This window comes from Perognathus longimembris, chromosome 3, assembly GCF_023159225.1.
Source record: "Perognathus longimembris pacificus isolate PPM17 chromosome 3, ASM2315922v1, whole genome shotgun sequence".
NCBI classification, from domain to species: domain Eukaryota; kingdom Metazoa; phylum Chordata; class Mammalia; order Rodentia; family Heteromyidae; genus Perognathus; species Perognathus longimembris.
In genome coordinates, this window is record NC_063163.1 from 68,038,746 (window position 1) to 68,045,917 (window position 7,172).

Below are 7,172 nucleotides of genomic sequence, written 5' to 3' on the forward strand. Positions count from 1 at the left end.
TCAGTAACACATAAATAGAAAAAGGTGGAAGTGGCGCTGTGTGCTAGCCTTGAACACAAAGAAGCTCTGGACAGTGCCCAGGCCGCGTTCAAGCTCCAGGACCGGCAAAACAAAACCCTCACTGGGTACCAATGGCTCACGCCTGTAATCCGAGCTGCTCAAGAGGCTAAGATCCGAGGATTGCAGTTCAAATCCAGCCTAGGCTGGAAAATTCACGAGACTCTCGCCCACTAACTGGTATAAAGCTGGAAGTGGAGCTGTGGTACAAGCGGTAGAGCGCCAGCTTTGAGCAAACAAACAAACAAAACGCTCAGGGACAAGCTCAGGCCCTGAGTTCCATTACTGGCAGAAAAACCCAAAAACAAAACAAACCTTCTCTGAGCCTTGAACCCCTGACATTCTTTGCCCATGAAAACTCGGGAAGGGCAGGACTGGGTCCCCTTCCCAACCGAGACCGGACATGACGGTACACCGGGCTCCCCGAATTCCCAGCAAACCGCGTAGCATTTCAAATCCACGGAAGCCTCTCCTCCTCCACCCCAAATCCTATCAGGCAGATTCGTGTGGGGGTCCCAAGGCGGCCCGCCAATCCTGTCAGGACCGCTCAGGGTCCCCAGCCCACGGGGTCGCCCCAGCCCGCGTCCGCCACCAAGAGCCCCAGGCTCGATCCTCTCTTCCGACAGGAAAAACTACGAACCCCGACGGGAGTGGAGGGGGGAGGCGCTCCACCTGCCCTCCGACCTCGCCTCTGCCCTTTGACCCTTCCTCCCCAGACGCTGGCCGCCCGAGCCAAGGCCCCCTTCCGCCCGCGATCGGTGGCCGGTGGACAGCGACGCACCGAGAAAAAAGCCAGACGGACGGACAGCAGCCGGTGGACTGCGGCAGGCCCGTCCGGCTACGGAGAGACACTCTACTTCCGCCTCCGGGTCTCTGGGAAACGGAAGAGGAAATGAATCCTGCGCTTGGAATTGGTGAGTACTCTAGATTGGGCGGGACATTTTGCTTCGTCCAATCGCTGGCCAGAGCCTCGTTAGTCCCGGCTATTCTGGGACGCTATTGGACCTTGTCATTGGCTAGGCCTCCAGGGGCGGGTCTAAAGGAGGAATTGCCCTGAGGCTGGACCGGATGTGGGCGTGGCAAAGGCCTTGAGTAGGCCTAGTGGACCGGCGGGGCGCGGTCTCCTGCGCGCAGTTAATCCGATGAAGACTGAATGGCGAAAGAGCCGCTAGTTCCCGCTTCCTGCATCACTTGCCGTGCCAACTCGCGCCAAGAAATGGCCACCAAGTGCCCACTGTGGGAGTTGTTTTTCCTTGTCTGTTGTTTCTTCCAGCGGAGCAGTCCTGTGGAACGCCACTGTCTCCACGGTGGCTTTTCTTTCCTTCTTTTTCTTTTCCTCATTGATTACTTGGTTGTTATGACAGTGATGTCCTTCGGCTTCTCTCGACCGCCCGCGCGGTCGACCTGCGCACGAGATGGCGACGCCGCTCACATTTCCGAGTGTTTTCCTGGCGCTCCCCCCCCCCCCCAACCCTGCTAAAACTCGGGATGGGGAATCTCCCACGCCCGAGGCTGGGTGGGCCAGGACTCCATAAGGCCACAGCGTTTGCATCTAGTAACCATTCCGTGAGTGTCACCCAGCGCGCTCCTCCCGCTCCCCGCCCGCCGCCGCTGGATTCCAGCCCCCAGCACCCTGCTCTGCCGGGAGGGCTCGGCGGAGGGGATTCCATTCAACCTGCTAGTGCCCCCCTCGAGGACGGAGCCAGGACTTCAGAATTTGCGCCATCACCCTAACATTGCACCCTAAAGCGACCTCAGAGCACACTGCCACTCCAACTACCGAAAGGCAAAACCGAAGCTGTTGTGAACTTTGGGCTAAGGAAGCTTCTTAAGTTGGACACATCGAACATTCACACACACACACACACACACACACACACACACACATCAATCAACTATTAGAACAGTTTACATTTGCTTCTTGAACGCCAATGTTAATTTTAAAAAAGCAAACAGGTATGGTGGCTCATGTCTGTCATCCCAGCTACTATAGTGGCAGAGGTCAGAGAACCATGATCCAAAGCCTTCCAGCCTTCCCAGATAAAATATTGAACGACAAAATAATTGGGGGTGTAAATCTAGTGATGGGTGCCTGGCCTAAGTGGTTAGGGGCATGGCTCTTATGGTACAGCACCTGCCTAACAAAGGGAAGGGGTGGGGAAGGGAAGGGGAGGGGAGAAAGATGGGGGGGGGGGAGAGCCTGGTGACACCTTAGGTATTTTAAGTCACTTCGGGATGATTTGAAGCTGCAATGAGAGGTGGTACCCACAGAGGGTGCCAGAGACCATGAGTTCAGCTCAGAGCAAAGTGCATAGAGGAGAAATGAAATAGGCATTTTTCCCCCAGAATGAAGTTACTCCACTGCCTTTCTAGCCCTGGGCTCATACTTGGACAAAGCCAACCCCTTCAATTAGACGTGATGGAGAGTAAGTTGGGCTGGGCTGTGGCTCAATGGTATATATGTATGTATATATGTACACAAGTAAATATAGCTGAGTGTCAATTACTCACACCCACTCTAATAAAAAAGCAGAGATGGAGAGGACACACAAGGTTCATTCTCAATCCACAGTTGCACAGCAGCAGTGCAGACCTGTCACGCCAGCTATGTAGAAAGTGTAAATAGGGGCTGGGGATATGGCCTAGTGGCAAGAGTGCTCACCTCATATACATGAAGCCCTGGGTTCAATTCCCCAGTACCACGTATACAGAAAATGGCCAGAAGTGGCGCTGTGGCTCAAGTGGCAGAGTGCTAGCCTTGAGCAAAAAGAAGCCAGGGACAAAAGAAGCCAGGGACAGTGCACAGGTCCTGAGTCCAAGCCCCAGGACTGGCACAAAAAAAAAAAAAAAAAAAAAAAAAAAAAAAAGTGTTAATAAGAGAACTAGTCCAGACTAGGTCGAGCTTACAATTAAGACCCTAGTAGAAAAATGATGCAGTCAGGCACTGGACTCATACCTGAATTCTTGTTACTCAGGAGGCTAAGACCTAGATCTTGGTTCAAAACAAGCCAGAGAAGAAAAATCTGTGAGGCCATATCTCCAATTTTAACCAGCAAAAACGTGAACTGGAGGCCTGGTTCAAGTGGTAGAGCACTTGTGTAGCAAGTGGAAAGGCCCTGAGTTTATAAACCCCAGAACTGAAAAAAAAAAAACAAAAAAAAACAAAAAAAACCCACTATAAAATGTGTCAGGCACTGGTACTGGTGACTCATGACTGTAATCCTAACTGCTCACAAGGCTAAGCTCTGAGCATGAAGGTTCATAGCCAACCTGGACAAGAAAGTCCAGAAGTAGAGCTGTGGCTCAAATGGCAGAATACTAACCTTGTGCTCAAAAGCCCAGCCCTGCGTTCAAGCCCCAAACTGACACAAGCATATATATTAGAGAGAGAAAAAAATAACAGGAATGACTCCTTGCTGTGGAGACTTTAATAAAGTCATGATTTCTGCATTTGGTCATATAAAACAATATTACTGAGATGAACTCCAGGAAATGGAAATAGTGGTCTGTGTTGCTGATTTTCTTTTGCCAGTCCTGGGGCTTGAACTCAGGGCCTGAGCTCTGTCCCTGAGTCTCTCTGTGTTCAAGGCTAGCACTCTACCACTAGGCCACATTCCTGGCCCCAAGAAATGTACTCTTTACCTGACTTATGTAGCTGTAATCACTCTGTAAATCACCTTTATAATAATAGTACAAGAATTTTTAATGACCTACAAAAAATCATGATTTAGTCTATGCAGCACTGAGATAAAGCCAGGGCCTCAGATATCCTAGACCAGCGCTCACCGGAGCTGCACCTTTGCTGACTCAAACACACTCATCTATTCATTAGGGACCTAATGCTGCTTTCCCTGGTAATGCTGATGGTCTCAAGCTGCTACAACAGGCCCAGAGACTTCTAGAAAGAACTTACCTTGTTCCACACTTGAGGATGGACCTCGGTTGTGCAGTGAAAGGGTTAAGAGTGCAAGCCTGGAAGCTGAGGACTGGGTGCAAATCCTTGTTTGGCCACTTTAGCAGCTGGGGGCTCAGGGGAGGTACAGCGGCTTCAAGTGGGAAACTTACCCCTAAAAATCTCCTGTTGATGGCATTGAAGTAGAGCCTCAAATGATAGGTAAATGAGAACGTGATTAGGTAGGCACAGTAGTGCATGCCTGTAATTCCAGCACTTGGGGGGTGGAGGTAGGAATACACAAATTTCCAGGCCATTTTAGGCAACATAGGGCTCGGGGAAAAAATCAAAGGAGGCCAGGCCAGCGCTGGCAGCTCAGGCTTCTAATCCTAGCGACTCAGGAGGCCAAGAGCTGAGGATCCAAGTTTGAAACAAACCCAGGCAGGAAAGTCTGGGGGTCTTATCTCCAAGTAACCACCAAAATGTTGGAACTGGAGCTGTGGCTGGAGTGGTAGAGTGCCATCCTTGAACAAACATAAACAATACAATTAAAAAGAAAAAAAAACACAAAGGAAAGTGCAAGGTCCTGAGTTCAAATACCAGTATAGACAAAGAAAGGAGAAAGGAAGCCACACACAAATAGAGGTGGAGACAGATAGGGGCGATGCTTCCGCAACGCAAGAGACCCAAGAAGCCTCCACGAGACCTGGGAGAGGCAGGAGAGGCCCTTCCTGGACCCCCCTTAGGGGGACAGCTCCACAGAGAGGCCCAAGTGCAAACCCTGGTCCTGTCCCCAGAGCCCTGGGGGGAGAAAGGAATCACCACCACCACCAGGGTGCAATGGCAACAGGTGTCCACCAGGGGGCACAAAGACAACCTAGCCCAATGCCGGTTATTGGGGAGGTTCACCCCTGAGCCAGGGGGTCTGGAGGAGGCTCAGAAAGGGGAGGAATGTCCCCCAGCCCTGCCAGGGAGTCTGAGGGACCCTGGCCTGCTTCGTGCTCCAAGGCCTCCTGACATCTGCACACCTGCATCTCTTCCCATCTCAGGCCCTAGTGTGTATGGAGGGAGGGGTTCTGTGGAGTTTGGGGGCTTTTTTTTGGGGGGGGAGGGGTTGTTTTATTTGCTGGGAATTAAACTGGGGCTTTAGAGCCCAGTGGTGGTGGCTCACACCTGTAATCCCAGCTATTTAGGAGGCTGAGATCTGGGGCTTGGGGTTCAAAAGCAGCCCAGGCAGGAAAGTACTTGAGATACTTATTTCCAATTAACCACTGAAACCCTGAAAGTGGTGCTGTGGCTCAAGTGGTAGAGTGCTAGCCTTGAGCTAAAGAGCTCAGGGACAGCGCCTAGGCCCTGAGTTCAAGCCCCACAACTGGCCAAAGAAAAAAACCAACACTAACCTGGTGTGGTTTATTATTATTATTTTGTTGCTCTTCCTAGGACTTGAACATAGGGTCTGGATGCTATCTCTGAGCTTCTTTTGCTCACGGCTGGCACCCTACCACTTGAACCACAGTGCCACTTCCAGCTTTTTCTGAGTAGTTTACTGGAGATGAGTCTCATGGACTTTCCTGCCTGGACTGGCTTTGAACTGTAATCCTCAGATCTCAGCCTCCTGAGTAGCCAGAATTACAGACGTAAGCCATGGTGCCCGGCCTTCATTGTTAAGTATGTTTTATTATTGTGTGCTGTGACAGGGTGGAGCCCAGACTCACTTGGAACACAGGCTCCTCCTGCTTCAGCTTCTCAAGTGTTGGGATTACAGGCATGCATCACAAGGCCCTGCTGGACCCAGAATATGTGCTTTTGCTCAGAACCTCACATCAGTGTGCCAGGAGCTAGTTCCTCCATGATGGGATGTTCTAGATCTTGGATGTCCAGAATGGTACATCCAAATACAGGTAGCAACTACGCATTTAACCTGTAGTAACTGGTTTGCTTAAGGTGTGCAATTTGTTAATTAATCTGTGTATGTGTGTGTGCTGGCACTATGGCTTGATGAACTCAGAGCATGGGTGCCCTTCCTTAGCTGGCAATTAGGTGGCACTGAAGGCTGGCTGCTATCCCTTGAGCCACAGGCTCCACTTCTGGCATTTTGGTAATTGACTGGAAATAAGTGTCTCATAGACTTCCCTGCCCAGGCTGGCTTCAAACTCTGATCCTCAGATCTCAGCCTCCTAAATAGCTGGATTACAGATGTGAGTCTGTAACTAGTTTGTTCTGCGGTGCCAGGACAGGATCAGGGAATTGCAGAAGGCAGGCAAGTGCTCCCCCCGCCTTCAGCTGCACCCCCAGCCCCAATTTTAACTCATTACAATTTCAGCAGCCACATGTACCATCCAGTAGTAGCTGCCAGGTGAGAGATTTAGACAAACTCATGTGACCCATTGAATCAACAGTCAGGAACAGGAGCAAAACAAAACCCAAAGAAGAAGACAATGAGCTGGCAAAGCCATAAATAAAATACACTTCAGTGATGCCCCAGCTCTGGCAAAACCCTTTTGGTAGCTCACATATAGCAGATACCAGACACAAAATCTTGACCTGTGTACCCTGTTAAAACCCTCAGCTTCTTGCCCAGCATAAAAGGGATGCAACTGGGTGGGGAGGAGGTAGGTCCCAAGATGGGGCACACCTCTGTAATAGTCTTTGCCAGTCCTGGGGCTTGAACTCAGGGCCTGGGCACTGTCCCTGAGCTTTCTCACTCAAGGCTAGTGCTGTACCACTTAAGCCACAGCTCCACTTCTGGCTTTTTGATAGTCATTGGAGATTAGGGTCTCACTGAAGGAGCTGGGGATGTGGCTTAGTGGTAGAGTGCTTGCCTAGCATGCATGAAGCCCTGGGCTCCATTCCTCGGCACCACATACACAGAAAAATACCACCCACCCCAAGGCATTCACTGGTCCCTCCAGGGAAAAGCTAAAACACTTCTCATCAAACTCAGACTTCTCAACCAAACTCCTAATCCGGCCCTTCTCCAAGCCTCAACATCCGCGCCCCAGCCTGGACACCCCGCACCTCCCTGCGCCCCAAATCGCCGGCTTCTCTGCATCGCACCTTTTCCCTCAATGGGATGGAAAGGGTTAAGAGAGCTCAGGTCTCCTTGATTGACAGTCCGACGAGCGCCCACGGCTGAGCAGGCCAATCAGCGACGGGGAACGTGATCCACGTGGGACACCCGTCTTATGATTGGCCGGCGCTGTCAGCGGCTGCTCCAGAGAGA